Source organism: Narcine bancroftii, chromosome 2, assembly GCF_036971445.1.
Source record: "Narcine bancroftii isolate sNarBan1 chromosome 2, sNarBan1.hap1, whole genome shotgun sequence".
Taxonomy (NCBI): domain Eukaryota; kingdom Metazoa; phylum Chordata; class Chondrichthyes; order Torpediniformes; family Narcinidae; genus Narcine; species Narcine bancroftii.
The window spans coordinates 316270178-316296126 of record NC_091470.1 but is presented as its reverse complement, the minus strand read 5'-3'; positions in this window follow the sequence as shown (position 1 = coordinate 316296126).

Below are 25949 nucleotides of genomic sequence, written 5' to 3'. Positions count from 1 at the left end.
CTTGCATTGAAATAGATGCAGTTGAGAACATTTCCACCACATTTAACCCATTGACTTCTAATGATGCTTGCAATTTTTACATCATCTTTTCCCTCCTCCACTCTTCTATCTCCTCTGGCACTCTGGTTCCCCTCCCCCTGCAAATCTAGTTTAAACCCACCAGGGCAGCACTCGCAAACCTTCCCGCAAGGATATTAGTCCCCCTCCAGTTCAGATGCAAACCATCCCATTGGAATTGGTCCACCTTCCTTGGAAGAGAGCCCAATGATCCAAAGACCTGGTCTTCCCTCCTGCGCCATCTCTTTAGCCACATATTTAGCTGCATTAGCTTCCTATTTCTTGCCTCACTAGCACATGACATGGATAGCACTCCTGAGATCACAACCATGGAGGTCCTGTCCTTCAACCTAGTGCCTAACTCCTTGAACTATCCTTGCAGGACCTCCTCACCATTCCTATTCACATCATTGGTCCCTTCTTGAACCACGACATCTGGCTGCTCACCATTCCTCCTGAGAATGCCATGAACTCGATCTGAGATATCTCAGACCCTGGTACCAGTGAGGCAACATACCATCCGGGATACTCAATCTCTTCCACAGAACCTCTTATCTGTCCCCCTAACTAGGGAATCCCCCATATGACAAAAAAAATTCAAATGTTCAGCCAAAATATATAACAGGCGGTGAAATACTTAGCTAATTTTCGCATCTCCACCGCAGAATAGTTGGAGCGGATTGTAGTGACTTATCAGCACCTCTACAGAGGCACATGATTTAAAAGCTTAACTTGCTTTTTTTTTTCTAGTTTGCATTGTTTGATAGTATACCAGACCAGCATTTACTGTGATATGCTTTTCTATCTTGAGGATGCCAAGAGTTTTTTTTAATCTGTCATTATTTCAAGGCTAGTAGGTGATGGACCTGGCATTCCTGGCCATTCAAATTACCAAACCAGGCTGTGATGCAACTGGTCAGTATATTTTCCATTGTTCACTTGCAGAAACTTGATAGAAGAATTTCACTTTGAATTTTCAAATAGAAACAAGTGCCTCAATAATTGGGGAAAAAAAACGGTCACATCACTGGATTGGAAGTACAAAACTTCACACTTGGATCATAAATCATTGAATGGGATAACAAGCACATAGATCTAACAGATTAAAGCAAATACTGTGGCTGTCTACATTGTGACTACATTGTGTGTTGTCTATTGCATATTTTCTCGTGCAGCTTTGGGTGAGAGCATGCAGCAGATAGATAGAGACCGTATCTAATGTGACACATCAGATTGGAGCTTGTCATAATTAATGTCGAAAGTTTGTATAGTAATGTGACGATTTAATTTAGTGATAGGAAAACTTTCCTTAAAGATAACATTAAAATATTTCTCTCATTGTGTATTGACTTAGTCATTGAACATCTCTACAATTGAGTTCAGGTTGTTTCACTGTAGTGAAGTATTCTATACACATTGTAGAATCGCTGTACACGTTGTCGAATTGATGTATGTGCGGGAAAGTCGAAATACACTCTGTGGAGTCTAGTGGAAGACTGACACCTCCAGGCTTGCATGCTGGGCTTATATACATCACTGCTTCTGTCACATGGACTGGAAATGACATGATTGGTGATGTCATCAGCCTGTGTTGGATGCAGGTCAATTTCCCGCATTTTCCACAGCACATCCGCCATTTTGGGAGCCAGTTCGCTTGCTGGTAAGTGGATTATGACATCAAGCAGTTTTTAATGTCTAAACAAGGGAAACTACAATGGGATGAGGGAGGTATTAATATCTGGCAGGACAGGTGAGGAATAGTGGAAGATTTTCAGAGATTTTTCACTGTGCGCAACAAATTATATTGCAGTAAAGGTCAGTAAGGGCAGGGAGAGCCAGCCTTGGATAACTGAGGAAATAAAGGAAGGCATTAAATTAAAAGCACAAGCATACAAGGTTGACAAGCGGGGTAGCACGGTTGGTGTAGCGGTTAGCGCAATGCCTTTACAGCACCAGTGAACCAACGTGGGGTTCGAATCTCATGTTGTCTGCAAGGAGTTCATACGTTCTCCCCGTGTCTGTGTGGGGTTTTCCTGTGAGTTCCAGTTTCCTCCCACCATTTGAAACATACTGGGTTTGTAGGTTAATTGGATGTAAATTGGGCACTGACTCATTGGCCAAAATATCTCATTAGAATTAAAACGAAGGAATTTATTTAATCCAAGCTAAGTGAAATATACCATCTTGAGGAATCAATACTCATCCCATGAAACATCACTACAGTAAAGCACTTTTTTTTGTTCTGATTATAGGATCTCATTTTGCATTTAATGATTGCAACCTTTGACCATTTCAACAGCATGTTTAAATAGATTAATGTGCGCAAAACTTCTGAAGTACACAATCCTTCTTAAATTATATTTAAAATGGAGTGATAGGGAAAAATATCATTTATTTTCATATCAAAATTGATGTGGTTATAAAAAGGATGCCTTTGAGAGATACAAAAATTAAACTTCTTGAAACCATGAATTTATTGTGGGTTAAACTCACTTTTTCAGCTGCTGTGGTTTACAAAGCCTGCTTATGTACAAAGCCTGCTTAAAATTGCAGGAGAAATCCTCGTAAGTGTACTCCTGAACAGACTGATTGCCATCATTGCAGAAGAACACCTTCCAGAGAGTTAGTGTGGCTTCAGAGCCAATCGGAGCACCATCAACATGGTATTTGATCTCAGGCAGCTCCAAGAGAAGTATAGGTAATAGAACAAGGAACTGTACTTGATGTTTGTCGACCTTACAAAAGCTTTCGACACTGTGAGCAGGAAAAGTTTGTCGCGATCCATGGAACGACTGGGATACTCCCTAAAGTTCCTCAGCATGGTCATCCAACTACCTGAAGATCAGCTTGGCCAAGTCAGACACAACAATGACCTCTTAGAGCCTTTCCCAATAGGCAACAGTGTAAAGCACTGACTCTCTTCACCATCTTTTTCAGCATGATGCTCCAAAGGGCCACAGAAGACCTTGGTGACTACATATGAAACTGCACGGATGGAAGCCTGTTCAACCTGAGGTGACTATGGTCCCAGACCAAGACAAAGAAGCAACTAATTTGAGAACTACTCTTCATCGACGATGCTTCCCTTGTTGCCCATACAGTGACACCCTTGCAGCAAATAAAATCCTGCTTTGTGAAAGCTTCTGAGCTCTTTGGATTGGAAGTCACCTTGAAGAAGACAAAAATTCACTGTAAATGTGTGGAAAAGAAAAAGTGTATATCATGGCTATTGTGATTTATGGTGTGAAAAATAAAAAATTTAAAAAAAAAATTTAAAAAAAAATTAAAAAAAAAAGACAAAAATTGTCCATCAGCCACCCTTCCCGCATTACCATCGGCGAGACTGAGTTGAAGACAGTCCATTAGTTCAGCTATCTGGGGTGCATCATCTTGTCAGATGCCAAGATTGTTAAAGAGATTGACAACAGACTAGCAAAGGCAAACAGTGCATTCATCAGGTGGTACAAAAGAATCTGGAACAACAGCATCTGAAGAAAGGCACAAAGATCAGCATGTACAGAGCCATTGTACTGACCATTCTCCTGTTCAGCTCTAAGTCATGGGTCACCTACCATCACCACCTACAACTCCTTGAACACTTCCACCAGCGCTGACTCCGCATCTTCCTCAACATTCACTGGAGTGACTTCATCACCAACTTTGAAGTCCTCGAATAGGCGGAAGTTACCAGCATCAGGACCATGCTGTTGAAGATGCAGCTACACAGGGCAGGGCACATCTCTAGGATGGAGGATCATCACCTGCCCAAGTTTGTGATGTATGGTGAACTCTCCACTGGCCAGTGACAGAGGAGCTCTGAAAAAGAGGTACAAGGTCTCTCTGAAGAAATCCCTTTGTGCCTGTCACATTCACCATCGTCAGTGGTCTGACCTAGACTCTGATTGTGTTGCCCTAATGACACACTATTCACCAGTCTGTCTCCTCCTTTGAGAACGCACGTAGGGCTGACATTAAAGAGAAAAGGAGATGGAGGAAGAATTGTGACACAGCAGCACCAAACCCAGAACAGAACTTCCCTCGCAGCAGCTGCGGCCGGGAACGTCCATCCCGCATTGGCCTCGTCAGCCATCAGTGAGCCTGCAGCAGATGTGGACTGCCCCCTTCCTAAATCTTTATTCTTGAAGCCAAGCCATGGTACAAATCATGCTAAAATTAATCTAGTTAATATAATGACAAGGCACAAGGAGTAATTAAAACAGCCTTAGAATTAGAGGATAAATAAAGAGACTGGAAAATGGTCTATTTCTAATCAAGAGAGAAAACCCCATATTGGGTAAATGTAATGCCTCGTGTGGTATCAATCTACACAAACTAGAGGAATCAGCAGATTCTTAAATCATCTAATTCTAGTTTGTGTGGTGTTGAAACATTATAATCTGTTCCAATTTTTCTGTACTTTGGGAAAGAAAAGTCTCCACTCCAATTTATTACATCAGATTTGCTGACAACAGCTGAGATTTGGAGAGGCTAGTCTTAGGCTTGTTGCAAGATTGAACAATCCTACCAGCACTCACCCAGTCAGAAAACAAAGCCAAGCCATTAGGTAAGGTGCTTTCAAGGTTGCCTTACATAAGAACTGCTGTCTCCATGAGGCAAGGAGACAAAAAGGAGTATTTTCATTTTCAAAAGTGGTAATTTGATGCCAAGAATTTTTTATTTGAACTTTTTTTTTCTGGGGGCATAAGTGTAACGTTTAAAATGCTAAACTTCAAAGTAATTTTGTTCAAGAAATCTTCACTGAGATTTATCTTAGCTGCTTGCCCCTGGTGGTTTGTGCCTATGGTATAGTATCACAGTGCAGGGGAAAAAGTTACATTGATCCTTTTTATGAGATTTTGTACATTCAATCAAATTAAATGTTTGACCCAATGGCCTCCAATTTCATCTCCAATAATCCGGAAATGACCAGGAACAATTTAAAACTTTTTAAAAAGTAATCTTTGCCACAAGCGACAGAGTCTTCCCGAATGGGGTGTGTTTGTTTGAAGAGACAAGTCACTGACTTGGTTCAAAGTGAAGTTTCGTGTTTTCTCTCATGAAAGCCCATTGTGGGATGGGCTGGGCTTTCGGACCCCTGTGAATAAATGTTTCCAGCTCCGAATCCCATATTCTCGTCTCTGAGCCAGCATGAGTCAGAGAATAGACCGTGATTTCACACTGAATCCCAGGGACGGGGTGGGGGAATAAAGCCACACATCGCTTTTGTCCATTCACTGCAGGAGGACAGCGATCGGACGTTGGTCTCTGATTTCCTTTTATGGACATAAACGTTGGCGCTCGGAGCAATTCACTGCGATGAGTGAACCTCTCAACCATGAGGACTAGATTAGTCCATGCTGCTGGGAGCAAATACAACGAGAATATTATAATGCGGGACAATAGTACGCCTTTTGTACATTCTATTTGCGTTATGTTCCCAAAACACCCCACACCCAACGTTTAGAAGACGCTTCCTTTACCTACCCCTACATAGTCCTGCAATGAGGATTCCCTGATCCTCACCCACGGGATGTTCTTTCATTAGGTCATAACGGAATTTCCTCCCTGCTCTTTCAACACCATCTTCCTTCGCATCAAATTTAGATAATTTATTGTCCCACATCAGTACCATCTCCGTGTTGATATTAGGATGTCTGAAGCCATCATTATAATTTCCCATCACAATGCCCCAACTCCATTTCTTGCTGCTGTCTGATGCTGAACATTTCTGGATAAGCAGCAGTCTATAATTCTTCCCTTGCATCTCAGCTCTTTAGATTCCAGTCTAAGGACAACTTTGTTCCTCCAGTTGTCATCTTTCCCATCTATTTTATTCATTCCTGCAGTGGGAGGTTATGCTGTCAGCTACTTGGATCATGGCTTTGTAATTCACCCCTATTCAACCATCTCTAAACCACCTCTGCCTTTCTCCATTTCCTTTTGAAAGATGCTCCTTAACCCGATGGACTCCTTCCATTTTTAACCTTTTATAAATATACTTGGGACTGGGTCCAAGGATAAACTACAGTATGAACCAGCTGTTGAGTGGGTAGAAAACCAGTCCCTGTTAACAGGGTTACAGAGTATATGCGCTTTTTGGTAGGCCCTGAAACAGGGACACAGAGTTCAAAGGGTTAAACCTGAACCCATTTTGTCCTATTCTATCATAATGGTGTCAATTTTTGATCATGTTAATATGTTCTTTCTTGATACAAAAAAATTACATCAATACAAGTGATTTTATTGGTACTATTTACTAACTTAAGGGCAAACCCTTTCATTCTCTTTCAAGACAGCATCGAGCATTGGATTGTTCTGAATTATTGGTCCCTTCCATTAGGGGATCATCTAGTTTGTAGATCCAGAATGGAGGCCATATTTTTTGGTATTTACTGATATGTATTAATACTCATGACACTCTCTGGCTTGTATTGTTTCTGTGGTGATAGAGTGCTAGGGATACTCCTAACCACTAGAGGGAGTTGGAGATGAGTCCTGCATCTCAGGTTAGATATAAAAAATGGTTGCACCATGTGGTGCACTGTTAGCCAGAATCAGACATACACAAAGATAAAGACTGTACAACAGGCTTTAATCCACAAAGACTTCCAGAGTGCCAGGTTGGCTGTGGCTGCAGCAACTCTGAGTGAGGCCTCGGGAGGCCGGCGCAGGCTTATATCCCGGAGAGTGATTGACACCCGACCGGGTGGGGCTTGATCCATTCAGGCCAACTGATTGACAGCCGGCCAGGTGTTGTCCTGTCCCCTTACACTCCTGCAGGTACAGAGGGTGCCCCCTGTAGTAGGCTGGTGGTGTACCACCACACACCATGAGGTCATGAGTTGTTAATAAAATATTATTAATATAAAAGAACTCAAGTTTCTGTATTACTTAAAAGAAACATCACATGGTGCCAGGAGTATGTATCAATATCAGCAGGAAATGGAGAATGCGCAGACTCGTGGTGCTGTGAATTGGACTGGGAAAGTCGACCATGAGTGGTGGTTGTTCAACCATGATTCACACTGTATCTACAATACACAGACTTAATAGCAAAGCAGATGCACAGAAGATTGCAATGCTACTTACCATGGTGGGACCTCAAGCACTAGAGGTTTACAACACATTTGCTTTTGCTGAGGCAGATAACCAAGGCAAGTTTGACAAGGTTATCGAGATGTTTGATGAACACTGCTCAAGGAAAAATGAAACATTTGAGAGGTAAGTAAGTGTTCAGTGTTCTGCCATTCACCCACAAAATAGATTTAAAGGTATACACACACACACACACACCCACCCAGTAGTGTATGACCCAAGGTGGGTTCCAGCACCACTAAAAGACAAGTTCAAGAAGGAACTCGACTGAATGACTTCACTAAGGGTCATGAAGTGGAGGAGCCCACAGACTGGGTGAATTCAATAGTGTATGTCAAAAAGAAGAACAGTGACCTACGTGTGTGCGTGGACCCAAAAGGCTTGAATGCCAATATAAAGAGGGAACAAATTGGATAGTAACAGGAGTTTAACCTGCCAATTTGGCAGGTTATCTACCCATGTATAGGCCAATTGGTGGGTAGAATTTTAAAAAAAGCCACATAGGTAGGCAAATCAACCTCGGAGGTGGATTTTCAACCCATGTACATGTACCATGTAGCTGCTGTTGGTCAATTTGTAAGCGATCAATGGTTGCCTGGGTTGAAAATGTCAGCATTATGAGCAATGGCCGTCTTCCTTACCCACAATCCCCCATGGTGCTGGAATGCCAGGGGGGATTATGGTTAAGAAGGACAGCCATTGCTCCTGCTCCAACTCCATTCCCCACCGGCTCAGTCCGCTCCCCTGTAAGCCCACTCCTCTTCCTGCTGGCCCAACAGTGTTCCCCCGCTGGCCCCAAATCAGGGTCTCTCCCCCCCCCACCCCCCCCCAGTTCTGACAGCATTCTGACTCTGTGACTCCCCCAACCCGATTCATCGGTTTTCAGAATAGTTTCAATGGGTTCAAAGAGAATCAAGACTGGACACATGTTATGAACAAATAGTGGTTTTTAATTTACATACAGGGGAATTCACAAAAAGGACACACACTGACAGACTAACATACAAGCTCAGTATATTGAGAAATAAGGGTTTAACTTCTTCAGCACCCATCACCCATAGGCACGGTATACCATACAGTGAGTATATACACATAAACCTGATCTCCAGTATTACTGCTGTCTGGAATCCGAAACAAGCCCATGGCTCTCAACCTGGAGTTCAACAATGGTCACAACTATTGAACACATACACAGAAATAATACACAAATTCGGCTGCAAATAAATCACTGCCAAACATTCTCAACTCCCAATTGGGAATGCAAGGGTTAAACTCACAGTACCCACCAACCCTCTTGATCCCGAGCTGGCACAGCACACTAACAAACAGTAACTAAATAACAACTTACAAATATATCAGATGAACCTGGTGTTTAGTATTGTCCATGGCTCAGAATCTTGGATGGGCCCATTGCATATGGTCTTACATAGCTGTCCGTGGCCTGCAGCCTGGAGTTCAGTGATAATCTACATGTAACAGCAAGAACAAAGAATGAGAGAGACTGCAAATGTTTGGCTTTTTCAATGCAATATTCATCCATGTGACCTGCATCCGCCTCACCTGTGGACAGATCTATCACTGATTGGCACCTGGAGGACCAATCATACACCAGCTGCCAGGGCTAATCATGCCACCATGATCTAACTCTTGATGACAGGTGAACTGACTTCTGACAAGGAGCCAGCCAGGGAGGTCACATGACCCTCCACTATCCACATTCCCACAGGTTCCAGAGAGGCGACAATCCCACCAGGCTCCAGTCAGAGAGGCCACATGACATTTACACTACAGGTGTATAATCTACATTTGTGATTACCATTGGGAAAAAAAAACGGATGGCCTGCTAGAAAGTTGTAAATCTGAAGAGATTTCAAATGCTTGCACTATCAGATTTGAGATTTATTGTCAGAACAGTCATGGAATCACATACAATGCTGAGATTCTTTTTCCTGCAGTTACGGCAGAATTAACACTTATTGGTAGTGCAAAAAAAACCTGACTCAACGTAAACATGTATACAAATAAAAAATGTTATGGTGGTACGCCATTAGGCAGGTGAACCGGCTCCACTTATCAAGTATGTGGCGGGGCAGCCAGCCAAAATGGCGCCATCAGGAGTTTCCTCCCATCCTCAGCACAAGGCTCAGAAGCCCACACTTGGCGACCCACGTGACGCCCCGGTTACGTCGGGGCCCCTCAGCACGGTTGTCAGCCAAGTCCGGGCTGGGAGTATAAGGCCAGCCAGACAGCCTGCAATAAATCAGTTTTGTTCACTGAACTCAACCCGCCTGGTTATGCGATCCTTCAGTTAGCAGTGTAACCACCGTTACAATTGGTGACCCCAACAGGTTCAAACGTCCTTGAACCCAACATGAATGACCCTTCGATCACGCTATAGCCAACTAGCTTCCTGACTTCTGCGTTCAGGAGCCGGAGACCTGGTTCAGCCACGCAAAGGCTCAGTTTCACCTCCACCAGATTTAATTGAATTCGACCAAGTTCTACCATGTGGTTTCTGCCCTGGACCAGGCCACTGCCAAACAAATGCTGCACCATGTTCAGCACCCACCCGCGGAAGATAAGTACAGGACCATCAAGCGGGTGCTCTCTGGCTCCCTCGGCCTCTACAGGCGTCAGCGTGCTACTTGGATACTGTGCCTCAACATCTTTGGGGATAGAACTCCAATAGAGTTGATGGACGAGATGCTCATGCTCATGGACGATCACACCAACTGCCCACTTTTCAAACGCATCTTCCTCGACCATCTGCCTGAAGACATCTGGCCATTGCTGACCCAAGAGATCTTCGTTGACCATAGGTAGGTCACTCAAAAGGCTCAAGAGCTATGGCTCAAACAATTCCCAGAGGGCTCAGCAGTCCAGCAGGTTACGAGTCCCGGGCATGACCACGCCAAACCCTCCTCTAGCACTGCGGTGGAACACCTGGCACCTGCAGGGGCCTCAAAGAGCATAGCCAGAAGCAAGCCATCCACTTCAGGCCTCTGCTTCTTCCATCAGCACTGGGGAGCCAAGGCTCGGAAGTGTCGTCAGCCCTGCTCGTTCCAGGGAAACAAGCAGACCGGCCGCTGTTATTGGCTGCGGCGGCTGGCCAACAACACAGCCTTCTCTACCTGTGAGATTCAGTCAGCACCCGACACTTCCTCGTCAACACCAGGGCCCAGATCAGCATCATTCCGGCCACAGCCATCGAGTCCCAGAACCAGCTTCAAGGACCTCCCTTCCATGCAGCCAATTCAACGGAGATCCGAATGTATGGAGACAAGGCCGTCCACTTCTAGATCGGCCAGCGGAAGTTCTTGTGGAGGTTCACCATTTCGTCCCACCCAACTGCCATCCTGGGTGTTGACTTCCTCCTTGCCCACGGACTCCTGGTCGACATTTAAGGTAGGCGACTGGTAGATGCCAGTACCTTCCAATCCATTCACCACAATGCCTCCCGCACAGAGCAGCCACAGATGGCCACAGTCAGCCCACCCAAGGACAAGTTTCAGCATATCCTGGATGAGTTCCCGACCCTCCTCAAGCCGTAGTTCTCCGCCACCTCACCATGCCATGGGGTATTTCATTACATCCCCACCCAAGGCCCGCCAGTCCATGCCAAGACATGCCGTCTCCTGCCAGATAAGCTCCAGATAGCGAAGGAAGAATTCTCACATCTGCAGGAGCTGGGGATCATTTGACGCTCCGACAGTCCTTGGGCCTCACCACTCCACCTGGTCCCGAAAGCCTCCGGCGGCTGGCACCCCTGCAGAGATTATCGATGGCTTAACGACGCAACAGTACCTGACCGTTACCCGATCCCTCACATCCAGGACTTTACGCTCAACCTGCATGGCACGAGGGTATTTTCCAAGGTCGACCTAGTGCGTGGTATCACCAAATCTCGGTGCACCCCGAGGACATACCCAAAAAGGCCATCAACACCCCCTTTGGATTGTTTGAAATACTACGCTTGCTGTTCTGGCTCAAGAACGCCGCCCAGACCTTCCAGCGCCTCATGGACACAGTGGGCAGGGATTTGAATTTCGTATTCATTTACCTGGACGACATCCTTGTCACCAGCAGAGACCGGGCACAACACAAGTCTCACCTGTGCACCCTCTTCTCCAGACTGGCCGACTTCGGCCTAACGATCAATCTGGCCAAATGCCAGTTTGGGAAAGAGTCCATGCAGTTCCTGGGCCATACCATCATGGCTGAATGAGCTACACCTGCCGCTACGAAGGTCACTGCAGTCAGGGAGTTCCCACACCCGGACAACCTCAAGGGGCTACAAGAGTTCGCGGGTATGGTCAATTTCTATAACTGCTTCATTGCAGGCGCTGCGTGCATCATGCAGCCGCTCTTCGCCCTTATCACAGCCAAAGACAAGACACTCACCTGGACTCCAGAGGCCAGCAGGGCATTCGAAGCCACGAAAGATGCCTCACGAAGGCTACCCTGCTTGTCCACCCACACACCAACCTGCATATGGCGCTCTCTGTCGATGTCTCTGCTACAGCCATCAGCGCCATCCTGGAGCAGCAGGTGAACAGACAGTGGAAACCACTGGCATTCTTTAGCCGACTTCTTCACCTGCCAGAGCGCAAGTATAGCGCTTTTGATTGTGAGTTGCTGGGTATGTACCTGGCGGTGCGTCATTTCTGCTATTTCTTGGAGGGAAGGCCTTTCACCATTTTAACCGAGCACAAACCCTTCACTCAGGTGCTCACTATTGCAAGAGATCCCTGGTCAGCCCGCCAACAGCGTCACCTCTCCTTCGTGTCGGAGTTTACCACCGACATTCGGCACAAGGCGGGGAAGGACAACGTGGTTGCTGATGCACTCTCGCGACCGGCCATCTGCACACTGCACCCAGCCTCGACTTCGACCAGCTCGCCCAGGTCTAGAACTCTGACAAGGAGATGCGGGCCTTCAGGACTGCCATCATGGGCCTGAGATTCCAGGACCTCCCGACTCCTCACAGTGAGGGCACCGTCCTGTGTGATGTCTCCATGGGCACCCCGCGTCCAGTGGTTCCCCAGCAGTGGTGCAGGCAAGTCTTCCATCATATCCATGACCTTTCCCACCCTTCCATCAGGTCCACGGTCCGTATGGTGGCAGAATGTTTCATCTGGCATGGGCTTTGGAAGCAGATTGCGGACTGGGCCAGAACCTGCACCCGTTGCCAGCTTTCCTCGGAACACAGGCACACCAGAGCGCCTGTACAAGATTTTGAACACGTCCGGGAATAGTTCAGCCACATACATGTGGACATCATTGGACCTTTACCCATTTCCCGAGGTAACCATTATCTTTTCACAGTGGTAGACCGCACCACTCGATGGCACGAGGTGATCCCGATGCCAGATGCCTCCACGGACTCCTGCTCCAGAGTGCTTTTGAATGGTTGGGTTGCCCGGTTCAGCATCCTGAACCACCTCACCTGTGATTGGGGCACCCAGTTCACCTCTGCAATCTGGGCACAGCTCGACAACAGGGTGGGGATCGAGCTACATCACACCACAGCCTATCACCCACAGGCCAATGGGCTAGTCGAGTGATTGCCAACCTTAAGTCGGCAATGATGGCCCGCCTCACCGGCTCCGACCGGGTGGACGAGCTGCCTTGGGTGCTCCTGGGCATCCGCGCAACACCCAAAGAAGAACTACAGGCGTCATCAGCCGAGCTAGTCTACGGTGCACCGCTAGCCCTACCTGGTGAGTTCATCAGCGCACCTCACAACCCCCAGCAGTCACCGCATGGTCTACATCCCTGCTTCCGGGCCCAGTTGGACTCCTTCACACCCCCACCACTGCCCAGACATGGCACACGGGCCTCTTACATCCCCAGTGAGCTGTATTCTGCAGAGTACATTTTTATCAGATGGGGCCCGTCCTCAGCACCTCTACAAAGACCATACAAAGGGCCATACAAAGTCGGCCAGCATTCAGGATCCACTTTCACACTGGACAGTGGTGGTAAGAGGGAATTGTTTATAGTGGACAGGTTAAAGCCAGCCTACCTCGACCCCACCGAGCCAGTAGTTGTGGGCCAACCCAAGAAGCGGGACCGCCCGGCAAAAAAAGGACATTGCCGCCGCATCGCTGGGGGGGGTGCTGTGTGGCGGTACACCATTAGGCAGGCAAACCAGCCCCACTTGTCACGCACGCGATGGGGCAGCTGGCCAAAATGGCAGAAGCCCGCAGTAGGTGACCCACGTGACGCCCCGGTGACGTCTGGGACGCTCAGCACGGTTCTCAGCCAGGTCCGGGCTGGGAGTAAGGCCAGCCAGGCAGCCTACAATAAATCAGTTTTGCTCACTGAACTCAACTCGTCTGGTTGTGTGATTCTTCAGTTAGCAGCGTAGCCGCAGCCACAATGTAAACAAATTGTGCAATACAGATAGAGAAAAAAATCAATGAAGTGCAAAAGAATCCCTAAATAAGTTGCTGAGTTTGTTGTTGAGGAGTCTGATGGTGGAGGGGTAGCAATTGTTTCTGAACCTGGTGGTGCAAGTCTTGTGACACCTATACCTCTTTCCTGATGGCAGCAGCAAGAACAGAGCATGTGCTGGGTGGTATGGATTGCTTCTGCTCCCTGTTGGCAGTGTTGCCTGTAGATGTTCTTGATGGTAGGGAGGGTTTTACCTGTGATATCCTGGGCTGTGCCCATGACCTTTTGCAGGGCTTTAAGCTCAGGGGTATTGGCATCCTCATACCAGGTCGTGATGCGGCCAGTCTGCATACTTTCCATCACACATCTGTAGAAATTTGCCAGGTTTTCTGATGCCATGCCAAACCTTTGCAATCTGCTGAGGAACTAGAAATACTGATGTGCCTTCCTCAAGATGCCATTTGTGTTTGGGGTCCAGGAAAGATCCTCCGAGATAGTGACTCCCAAGGACATAAATTTGCTCACCCCCTCCACCTCTGATTCCCCCAACAATGGAAATGATTGTTTGAAAAAAAACAACAAAGTCCACCTCTTCCACACTTAGGATCTGGTGCTTTTGCTGATCAGTTAAGCTCCACAAGCTGAATTAATTTCCTTGTATTTTCTGCTACAGAGAGTCCATTTTTTATTTATTGGTCATTTTCTTCTTCTTGGGCAGTCTCTCAAGATCAAGAATGACCTGCTTCCAATCCCATTTAGTAAGTTTTAATGTGTCCAATGAGGGAACCAAATATCCTTCCACAGGTAAGACATGGATGGAAGGTTTGTGAAGCAGTGTACTCCCAACACTGGGACTCTATGTGATGCTCTTTGAGCAGTCTTGCACCTGGGATTCCCAAATGGGGGTCTTGCATTGCTTTGAGGTAACTTCAAGCACATCTTACCCCTCTCCTCTCTGTTAGGCAATTTCTTGATATAAAACTTGGAAGAGGGCTTATCTTCTGCGATCCTACTCTTAAACATGGAGACATTCAAGACTAACCCATGTTTTATAGCTGTAATGTTATCTTGGGTGAGGATATTAGTTTGCTTATCCTTCCAGTGAATTTAGAGGATTTTGTTGAGACAGGTATTGGCACCTCATCAATGCTTTGATATACCTTCTGAACATAGAACAGGTTTCAGAAGCGTAGTGGAAGGCAAGGACTACATGCAGTGCCAGTTCTGAGATGTTGATCCTCAAACATTATTTTCCTCAATCAACCAAAGGCTGTGCTGGTGTCCCAAAGGAGATGAGATGGTAAATCTCAAAGTTCACCTTTATCAAGAGGAGAGTTCCAAGATATTGGAAGTGGCCCATTTTTTCCATGATCTTGCTGTAATTACTTATTGCCAGGGCACAGCCTTGCAAATTGGTGCAGGACCCTTGCCTTGCAGCTGTTGCTTGTTGCTTCAGTGAACAAATCAATGCTGGTTTGAAACTCAGTATCCTCACCCAAGATAACATTACAGCTATAAAACATGGGTTAGTCTTGAATGTCTCCATTGAGAAGACCCTATCACACGTGTTTAAATGCAAGTGTTGTCTAATTGTTGCAACTTGAGTTGGGAGGCTGAGGTGACCTTCATTTTTGAGTGTAGTCACTATAGGACAAACATTTTTCCTTTCACTCCATTCCTTCAGGAAGTTTGGAGGCAAGGTGCAACATATTTGGGCAACGACACGGCCTTTTTTGATTGATCTCCATTGTGATCGGCTCCGTTGTAACCTTTTCCATTGTGATTGGCTCCGTTGTAACCTTTTCAAGATTTCAACAAATGATACAGGATGTTATAAACGGGCATATAAACATTATTGCATTTACTAATTCAACCATACAGAGGACAATACTTTGTCTTTAAATATTGTACCCCAAGCCTCATGTTCAGCCACACCCTTCAACATATATTGTCTGAATACTGTTATTGCAGTACCTCACTCTTAATGCATGTCAGAGACAAATGCCGTGAAGAAGGGCTCAAGTCCAAAATATCCATTTGTACAGTGCCCTCTGTAATGTTTGGGACAAACACACATTTTATCCTTTATTTGTCCATATGCTCCAATTCTAAATTTGTAATCAAACAATTCACATGTGATTATAGAGCACATTCCTGATTTTATGATATTGCAGCGGCAGCTACACTGCTCTTAAAAGAACACACACAACCAGATGGGCTGAGCTCAGTGAGCAGATTAGTTTATTGCAGGGTGCTGGGCTGCACTTATACTCCCAGCCCGGACTGTGCTGGACGGCGCTGACATCACCCGGGTGTCACGTGGTCCCCCAGCGTGGGCTTCTGAGCCCTGTGCTGGGAGGAAGGGAAGACCTCTGACGGCACAATTTTGGCCGGCTGCCCCGCCGCATGGCTTACAAGCGGGGCCGGTTCACCTGCCTAGTGGTGAGCTGCCACACAATCAAGATTTGATATAGAATTTTAATACACATTTTGGTTTGACCATGTAGAAATTACAACATTTTCTATACATAGTCCCCTCATTTCAGGGCACCCAGCTATTTGGAACATTTGGCTTCACGCATGTTTATGATTATTCAGGTCTGTTTAATTGCTTCAGTTTTGCAGGTATAAGAGAGTTTGGTGCACTTCTTAGCTTTTGATCACCTTTGGAGTCTGCAATTGCTATTTTTCAACATGAGGGTCAAAGTAGTGCCAGTGAATGTCAAAGAAGTCATTATGAGGCTGAAAAACAAGAATAAAATAGAAAGAGACATTACCCAAACCTTAGAATTACCAAAATCAACTGTTTGGAACATCATTAAGAAGAACGAGTGTCTTGGTGAGCTCGGCATTCGCAAAGGGACTGGTAGGCCAAGGAAGACCCTCACTGTTGATGACATAAGAATCTCATTATAATGAAAAAAAAAATCCCCAAATGCCTGACACATCAGAAACACTCTTTAGGAGGGAGGTGTGGAGGTTTCAATGACTACTGTCCACAAAAGACTTCTGAACAGAGAGGCTACACTGCAAGATGCAATCCACTAGTTAGTCACAGAAACCGAATGGCCGGATTACAGCTTGCCAAGAAGTATTTAAAGAGTCCACAAAATTCTGAAAAATCTTGTGGACATTTGAGACCAAGATTAATCTGTATCAGAATGCTGGCAAGAGCAAAATGTGGAGGGGCAAAGGAATGACCCAAGATCCAAAGCATACCACCTCATTTATGAAACAATATGGAGGTGTTATGGCCTAGGCACATATGGCTGCCACGGGTACTGGCACACTTATCTTCATTGATGATGTAACTGCTGATGGCAGCAACAAATTTTGAGGTGCAGCGAAACATCTTATCTGCTCAAGTTCAAACAACTGCCTCCAAACTCATTGGACAGCGCTTCATCCTACAGCAAGACAATAATGCCAAACACTGCTAAAGCAACAAAGGAGTTTTTCAAAGCTAAAAAGTGGAAGATTCTTGAATGGCCAAGTCAGTCACCAGATCTCAATCCAATTGAGTCTGCCTTCCATATGTTGAGGAGAAAACTTAAGGGGCCAAGTTCCTGAAACAAGCAGGAGCTGAAGATGGCTGCAGTAGAGGTCTGGCAGAGCATCACCAGAGAAGATACTCAGCTCCTAGTGATAATCAGTCATTGCATGCAATGGATATGCAACAAAACACTTAACATGACTGCTTTAATTTACATACCATTGCTGTATCCTAAATATTATGGTGCCCTGAAATGAGGGGATTATGTACAAAAACTGCTGTAATTTCTACATGATCAAACCAAAATATATATTAATACCCTTTAATAAGATCTAGAATATGCCCTTTAATCACAAGAAAATTGTGTGATTACATATTTAAAACCATGAAGCACAGAGACAAATAAAGGCAAAATATGTATTCTCCCAAACCTTATGGAGGGCACTGAGTTTCTTTACCTCCTATGGATGCTGCAACATCTGCTGAGTTCCTCCAGCAATTTCTTCTTTTACTCACTCTTGAATGACCATTTCTCCAAACTCAATGCAGTGAACTGGGATTCAGTGGTAGTGTGTTGTGCTGATGGCTGGCCCTGCCTCCCAGCTCCACCCCTATCTGCTCCCTTATAACCCTGGCTTCCCGCCTAAACCCAGAACCCTTTTGACAACTACTGTGAAACCCTACCCATAGTTATAAGCCAATAAAAGTGTTTGTTCTCCCTCCAGTCATGAGAGCTTTTATTCATGCAACAATTTATTAGCTTATTCTCTAACGATGGAAGCGCTCCTCAAGCCAGGTCTGCTGATGGACCTTCTGTCCTCAGATGCAGCTGAGTTCACATACTAGCTAGGCTGCTTCCAGGCATATCTGAATCCGACTAGAGACGTCTTCCACACCGATAAACTCAGGGTCTGTACTCATTTTGAGAGTAGGAACAAAAGGGTATGTAGTCATCAGGGAATGCACTACATATGATGCTGCCATCAAAGTGTTGAAGGCTCTGTACCTGAAGTCACAAAACAAGGTCCTAATGAGGTACCGACTCGCTCTACGTCACCCGTGCCAGGGAGACCATTGATGACTACCTGCTGGATCTGTGGACACTTGCCAAGAAGTGCAGCTATGAAGCGGCTATGCGACGAAGAACAGAACCAGGACACTCCAGTCGTGGGGGTCCGCTCGAGGTACATGAGGCAGCAACTGCTCAATTTGGGAAAGGAGGATCTGGCTAGCCATGTTGTTGGAACAGGCCAAGCTCGAGAACGACGACCTCAAAGCCAGCGAGCTTGCTCACCCAACAGGTCCTTCCAAAGACAACAGCCTAATGGCTGCCACTTCCCAGGCTCCGGAGTGCTTTTTCTGCAGCAAGAACCAGCATCCCTGATCTTATTGCCCGGCAAAAGCCTCAGTGTGTTCCCGCTGTGGCAAGAAAGGGCAATGGGTGAGGGTTTGCCACGTGAGAAGCGAGGGGAAGCCCAGGGAAGTCCACGGCCTGCACCGCCTCCCAGATCCGATTGCAGCCCCAAGCCATCTGCCTGAATTCACCCGAACCCACTTGCTGTGTGTTATGAGCCCAGAGGACCTCAAAACGCAGCAGCAATAGAAATTCACCAAGACAAATGGTTACTTAAACAAAAGTTGCTTTTAATTTTCTTTAACATTGCTATTAACTTCTAATTCTAAGTGCAGGTGTATATATATATTTTTTTAAATTCTGTGATTCAGTCCAATCTCACTTCTCACTCCTCCAAGTTCATTGGTATCAAGCAATTCTTATACTGTGCACAGAATTTAACATTTATGAAGTTCACCAGGCTTTGGTGTTTGAAAGGCAAAGGGTTCCCGCTCAGGAAGGTTGTCAGTTTTCAGAGAGAGAGTTGTTGTTCACTGGACACCCACAACTGACTCCTTCTGATCAGCCACTTTAGCGTCTTTCTGAAGAAACTTGCCCAATCAGGACTTTTCAGACGATAACCTCTTTCATTCAGGTCACCACAGAGTTCCTTTTTGTTTCCCTTATTTCAAGTGAAACATTATGCAGCTAGTCCTCTCCTCTTGTATGGACCACAAGGGCTTTGACCAGGCTGAACTTAAAACTCACAACCCATCTTCAAAATGGGTTCTTTCCACAAGCTTGCCAGCTTGTCATGTTCCAGTCCTAGCTGATGAACTGTAGAACTGAATTCTCTCTCTGAGAAAACCACATGACCCTCTTAGAACAGCAAACTGCACTCAGATTGCAGCTCCTGATCTAATCTTCAGAGTTCATTCATCTGTTTTTTTCCAAAACAATAATCCATTAATCTACAGCATGTCCAATTAACACCTACCTGTGAAGCTTTATAGGCATTCTTCAGTTTTTGCAAAGGCACCGGAGCCTGGACTCTCTGGCTTGAGCAGAGCTCTGGCATTTTAAATGAGATCTGTTTTGAAGTGTTTGTATGTAACCTACACTAAAAAAAATCTGCCACAATTTATCTCCTTTAAAACATGCTGATGGACGGTGGCAGTGAGGAAATGGCACAAAAAAGGCTTGGCTGCTATCTTGCTGCGACCCAAATTCAAACTCAGTGCCATTATTGGAGGAGGAAGGAGGGCAGACATCTTGCCGCGCCACAACGTCAATATCATCTTACCTATGTAAGGCAACCCAGGACAATGAGGAGCATGCAGTCTCCGGAGTCTTAGCCTCGATGGTCCTAGAACAGGACAGACCTCAGCAACTCCATAGTGACATTCCACTAAATGCCTAATCAACACAGGCTCTACTGAAAGCTTCATAGACTCACAGATTGTGCAAAAATACAACCTAAAGATGTTTCCTTCCATTACCATTTATTCCTTGCATCTCATTCACATTCTATGCATGTTCAACAACATTGTTAAATATATCTGTTGTTTGAAGCATTGGGGGGGTGGGGGTGGGGGGGGGGGGTGAGAAGTTCTGTAAATTTCACCTGAATATATTGGATGAATTGTGTGCTTCAGTGTTGTTAGGTCTGGACTTTCTGTGTTGCCTTAAAAGCGTGACCTTGGAGTATTCTCGTCCCCTCTCCGCTGCAACGGTTTGGAACAGAGGGCCCCTAAAATCAGAACCCACATATCGACCCCCCCTTCCCGAATCTGTTCTCAGACTGCAAACCTTTTGCTACTAAGAAGAGGAACAGCATAGCAGACTGAGATTTTATAGTCTGAGGCACAACGTCTGCTCGACAAAGGTATAATTGAACTTAGCACCAGCCCACGGAGAGCACAAGTGGCAGTGGTAAAAGGGAAAAACAAGTCCAGGCTAATAATTGACTATAGCCAAACTATTTGCTGTAGGTTAAATCCTAAAGAAAGGGATTATTTGTTTTATTCAGATAGGCACAACTCTTTCTAGAATAGATTAATTTTTGATATCTGCAACTACAAGAAAGAACAGTGGATGTGGACTGTAAGACTAGAATATTGTCTGATCATTCACCGCTTTTAATGACATGTTTAGTTCCTGAGAAAGAACAATCAGTTTATAGGTGGAGGTACATAGAAGTATCATGAATAAATCCTTCATCATCAACATTTGATGCATAAATACTGTAATTTTCCACATTCCAGAATAAATTTGACAATGAATCAAAACAAATCTCCCCACAGGATCAGTAACCACCCTTTAAATTTTAACAGGTAACGTCGTCTTAATATTGCCACACCTCTTGATTTAGAATTAAATGCTGAAGCTACAACTTGGCCTATCCAGTCTCTTTTTAATTTCTGATGTTCTTTCTCTGTTAAGTGGACTTCTAAAATCTAGAAAGCTCCAAAATTTGGTAAGTGGGGAGAGAGACGCCCAGCACTTGGGAGAGGTGGCCGAGAGACTGGCATTTGGGGGAGGCAGCTGGCACTTGGGGGAGGTGGCCGAGGGACCAGCATTTGGAGGAGGCAGCCGGCACTTGGGGGAGGCGGCCAGGCGGCTGCAAGAAAGCATTATCAACTTTAATTTTCTTCAAATAAGCCAAAATCCTCTTTCTCTTAATCATATTATCCCCATTTATATTAAAATTTACAAAATTTAATACCCTCCCTACTAGTAGTCATTGATCTACTTCCTAACAATTTGGAACTCTCCTTTGCCTCTCCTCTTGGGCCTCCTACATCTTAAAACTGTTAACCACATTTGACATCTCCATCCAAAGCAAAAAAGTAAAGAACAGAAAAAGAAAACAAAATTTAAAAAAGACCCCCCCTAAAAAAAAACTGTCAAAAAAAAGGCCAGTACTTCCTCCTTCTATTGTACGGGAAGTGGCTCTCGCCACCAAGTGGCACATAAAAGTTAAAGAAGGAGAATAATCATTATATAGATTTTTTTAAAAGTTCATTTATAGGCAACTCTTTCTCTATAGAACTCTTTCTCTATTTTCTCAGATTGTTGAATACCCAAGTTTCACACATCAACTGTTGAACCTGCTTATTACTTGGTTTTCTTGGGCTTGGCTTCGCGGACGAAGATTTATGGAGGGGGTAAAAGTCCACGTCAGCTGCAGGCTCGTTTGTGGCTGACAAGTCCGATGCGGGACAGGCAGACACGGTTGCAGCGGCTGCAGGGGAAAATTGGTTGGTTGGGGTTGGGTGTTGGGTTTTTCCTCCTTTGCCTTTTGTCAGTGAGTTGGGCTCTGCGGTCTTCTTCAAAGGAGGTTGCTGCCCGCCAAACTGTGAGGCGCCAAGATGCACGATTTGAGGCGATATCAGCCCACTGGCGGTGGTCAATGTGGCAGGCACCAAGCGATTTCTTTAGGCAGTCCTTGTACCTTTTCTTTGGTGCACCTCTGTCACGGTGGCCAGTGGAGAGCTCGCCATATAACAGGATCTTGGGAAGGCGATGGTCCTCCATTCTGGAGACGTGACCCATCCAGCGCAGCTGGATCTTCAGCAGCGTGGACTCGATGCTGTCGACCTCTGCCATCTCGAGCACTTCGACGTTAGGGATGTAAGCGCTCCAATGGATGTTGAGGATGGAGCGGAGACAACGCTGGTGGAAGCGTTCTAGGAGCCGTAGGTGATGCCGGTAGAGGACCCATGATTCGGAGCCGAACTGGAGTGTGGGTATGACAACAGCTCTGTATACGCTTATCTTTGTGAGGTTTTTCAGTTGGTTGTTTTTCCAGACTCTTTTGTGTAGTCTTCCAAAGGCGCTATTTGCCTTGGCGAGTCTGTTGTCTATCTCATTGTCGATCCTTGCATCTGATGAAATGGTGCAGCCGAGATAGGTAAACTGGTTGACCGTTTTGAGTTTTGTGTGCCCGATGGAGATGTGGGGGGGCTGGTAGTCATGGTGGGGAGCTGGCTGATGGAGGACCTGAGTTTTCTTCAGGCTGACTTCCAGGCCAAACATTTTGGCAGTTTCCGCAAAGCAGGACATCAAGCGCTGAAGAGCTGGCTCTGAATGAGCCAGCTTATTACTTGGTAGAGAATTAGCAAATTCCAAAGTTTCTATATATTTACAAAAAAATCTTGCTCATGTCCCAGAAACACCCAAGTGTAGCTGGGTGTGAAAACTTGTATTTTTTCTTCCACAAAATTGATTTAGCTAAGTTAAACTCCTTTATTTTTTTCACGATTACTGTACTTCAATCTGCATAAAAGAATACTTTCCTTTCAGCCACTATCAATAGGCCTTGATGTTCGTGAGCATTCTGGACAGCTGCTCTCAACATTCCCTTTATGTTGATAATGCAAACATCTAATCAGGATAGAGTGTGGTGTCTGTCCAGGTAATGGTTTCTTTCTACTATGTGCTCTATCCAATTCAATTCAGAAAATTATCAGACCCCAGAACTTCTGGGATCCATTTTTGGAAAAAAAAAACTGTACTGGATTGGGACCTTCAAAATCTTCTACCAGCACAACAATCTTCATATTATTTTGCAGTATATCAATTTTATGTAAGAGTTCTTTCCTCTCAACACCCCATGCCGTAACCATATTTTCCATTTTATTAATCACATTCTTACATTTTTTCACTTCATCATGGTATTTTGCAAATTTTCTTCGACTTTCTGAACTTGAACTTTATCAAACATTTCAATCTTTTAATTTCTTCCTTAATATTTTTTATGTCTCTTTTAACATATTCAAATTAAGTATTAAAATCACGCCTTAGACACAAACTGCACATCAATCTTTTCACTCATTGCTTTAATTGATTCATCAATATAGAAGTCTGTTTTTATCTGCCTCTTATCTTCATTCCTTGTATTAGTTGGGCAATTTGATCTCCATCTTCTTCTTCATCCTCCTCTTCTTTATCTTGTTCCTCTTGTCCTTCTACGTCACTTACTGTTGAAAAAGGAGTTTGTCTCTGATTCTATAGGAGGCAGAACTTGCGAGAACAACAGGTTGCTCAGAGTTGCGGTTTGTTCAGTTCTGCACGTGTGAACTTTCACACATCCTTATAATCTTTGTCCGCAAGTTCTAAAAGCTATATTAGTTATTTTAAAATTTTAAAACTTTTTTAAGGTCGGTTATTCATTAATTCTCCCAGAGAAGGTGTATTCCCACGTCCCTCACTCACATCATCACACCATGACTTTTCTGCATTGCAGTTTGTTTACATTTATTTCTTTATTCATATTTCACTCTTTTGCATCTTTTCTTGAGTGCAGTTATTTTTGCACTACCAATAAGAACATTTGCTTGGCCTGCAGGTAAAGAATCTCAGGGTTGTATGTGATCTATAACGACAACAAATCTAAACTTTGAATTAAAGTACTGATCATTGAATTGTCTGGTATCACTTAAAAAGTCTGCACAATATTGCTGGAGCTAATTGTCCCATTAGTGATCAATTGAACAAGAGGAAATTGTATGGGCTAAGGCTGCTAAAAGTTATACTCAATTTTCAAAGTTTATTCCTTAATCAGAACTCCACCTTGTTATGAAGATTGTGAGATGAGCTTCTAATTTATGGCAACTTGCTCAAACTCCATCTTTTGCTGACTAGAAGGGCTAAACATTATCAGCAATAGTAACAAATGTTCAAAAAAACAAGATGATCAGAAGAGAATAACACTATTGAAAGTAAGGAAAAAAGGACAACAGCAAAGGGCTCCAGGTTGACACCTGCTTCAAAACCTGCAGCCATCTGCACAAAGATAAATTTATGAAAGATATTCTCCATCATCAGATCTCAGGGCAATGTTACATCTTACCTTTTGCAACTGAGGACACCTCCAGTACTGCCTCCAAGAACTTTCAGACCATTTCACAAAAGCATACACAAGGAGGGAAATGTACTGTTGTCTTCCACTTAAAAACCTCCTCATTATTAGTGGCAAACCACAAATCAATAACATTGCTTCAGTGCTAGACCTCAATTTTCAGTTCAGAGCCCTGCCATTCATTTAAATACAACCAGAAACTTTCTCCTGCACTAATTCAATGTTGTAGAAAAATGTTTATTTTTTTAGCTCCAGGGACCCATGTTTGATCTGCAGACTTTTGTGTTACATTCCATCCCGACTTCAGCTGCTGTCTGAGTGGAGAATGAACTCTCCCTGAGATTACATGCGTTTCTGTGCTCCTCTTTTCTCCTGAATCCCTAAGATGTAATGTTAAGTTTTATGGCTATTGTGAATTATGCCTCATTTTAGGTAAATGGCAAAAAGGATCAATGGGGAAATGATGGTCAAGTGACTGAATAATTTTCAGGGCTACAGGCAAATAAAAGAGTGAAAGCAAACAATTAGATTTCACTGCTGGGAGCTGGCACGGACTTGACAAGCTAAATGGCCTCCTGCGTAATAAGTTTGGTGACTTATTTTCCAAGACTTCTTGGACCAAAATGCCAGCACATCTTCATAGAATCCCTTCCCCAAAATAATCTCCCATATTTTGTAAAATGAATGTTTTGGCAAATCTTGGAAAGTATTATTTCATAAAGCATTGCTTGTGGGACCTTGCCATATATTTGGAGTAAGCTGATATTCTGCACATTATTTTCTGATCACATCTTTGAGAGAAGTCACTTGCAAGAACTCAGCACCTGGACTGAACATGCCTGTTTTCAGTGAACTCAAAATTAAAATACTATAATGTCTATTAGACAGTACTCATCAAGGCAGAAATTGACATAATAGCCATTTTACAGATTGACTCTCAATATTTTTGTAGCTCTTAAACCATTTTGCATAACTTGTAACACAAATACACATCTTTAAGTCAGAATAGATTTATGACCATGCTACAATGGCAGTCAAAATAAATGGGAAAGCTTCTTCCTCATAGCAGATTAATAAAATAGGGAACTGGAGCTGCATTAACTCCAGATCATTCGAGATGGAGAGGGGAGATAGTCATTCCCAAAAGTCATGAAGTAGGTAGCTAGAGAACTGTCAGAAGAGGGAAAGGGAATAGACAGAGAGAGCAGAGCACCCCAGTGGCTGTTCCCATCAACAATGAGTATACTCCAGGGACAAGTTGTAGTGGTCATGTCTCTGGTACTGAGACTGGACTCTAAGCTCAGAAATGAAGGAGGGAAAAGAGGAGAGCAGTAGTGATAGGGGATTCAATAATTAAGGGGACAGAGAGGAGATTCTTGGAAGAAACAGAGAATCTCAGATGGTCTGTTGCCTCTCTGCCGCCAGGATCTGCAATATCTTGGATCAAGTTCTCCGTATTCTCAGGAAGGAGGGTGAGCAGCAACCAGATGTCGTGGTCCATGAAGGGATCAATGACATGGGTAGAAAGGTACTGGAGAGAGAGTTTAGGGAGTAAGGTGGACAGCACCTGCAGAATTGTGATCTCAGGAGTGCTACCTGTGTTATGTGCTAGTGAGGCTAGAAGTAGGAAGCTAATGCAGCAAAATATGTGGATAAAGAGATGGTGCAGGAGGGAGGGCTTCATGTTTCTGGACAATTGGGCTCTGTTCGAG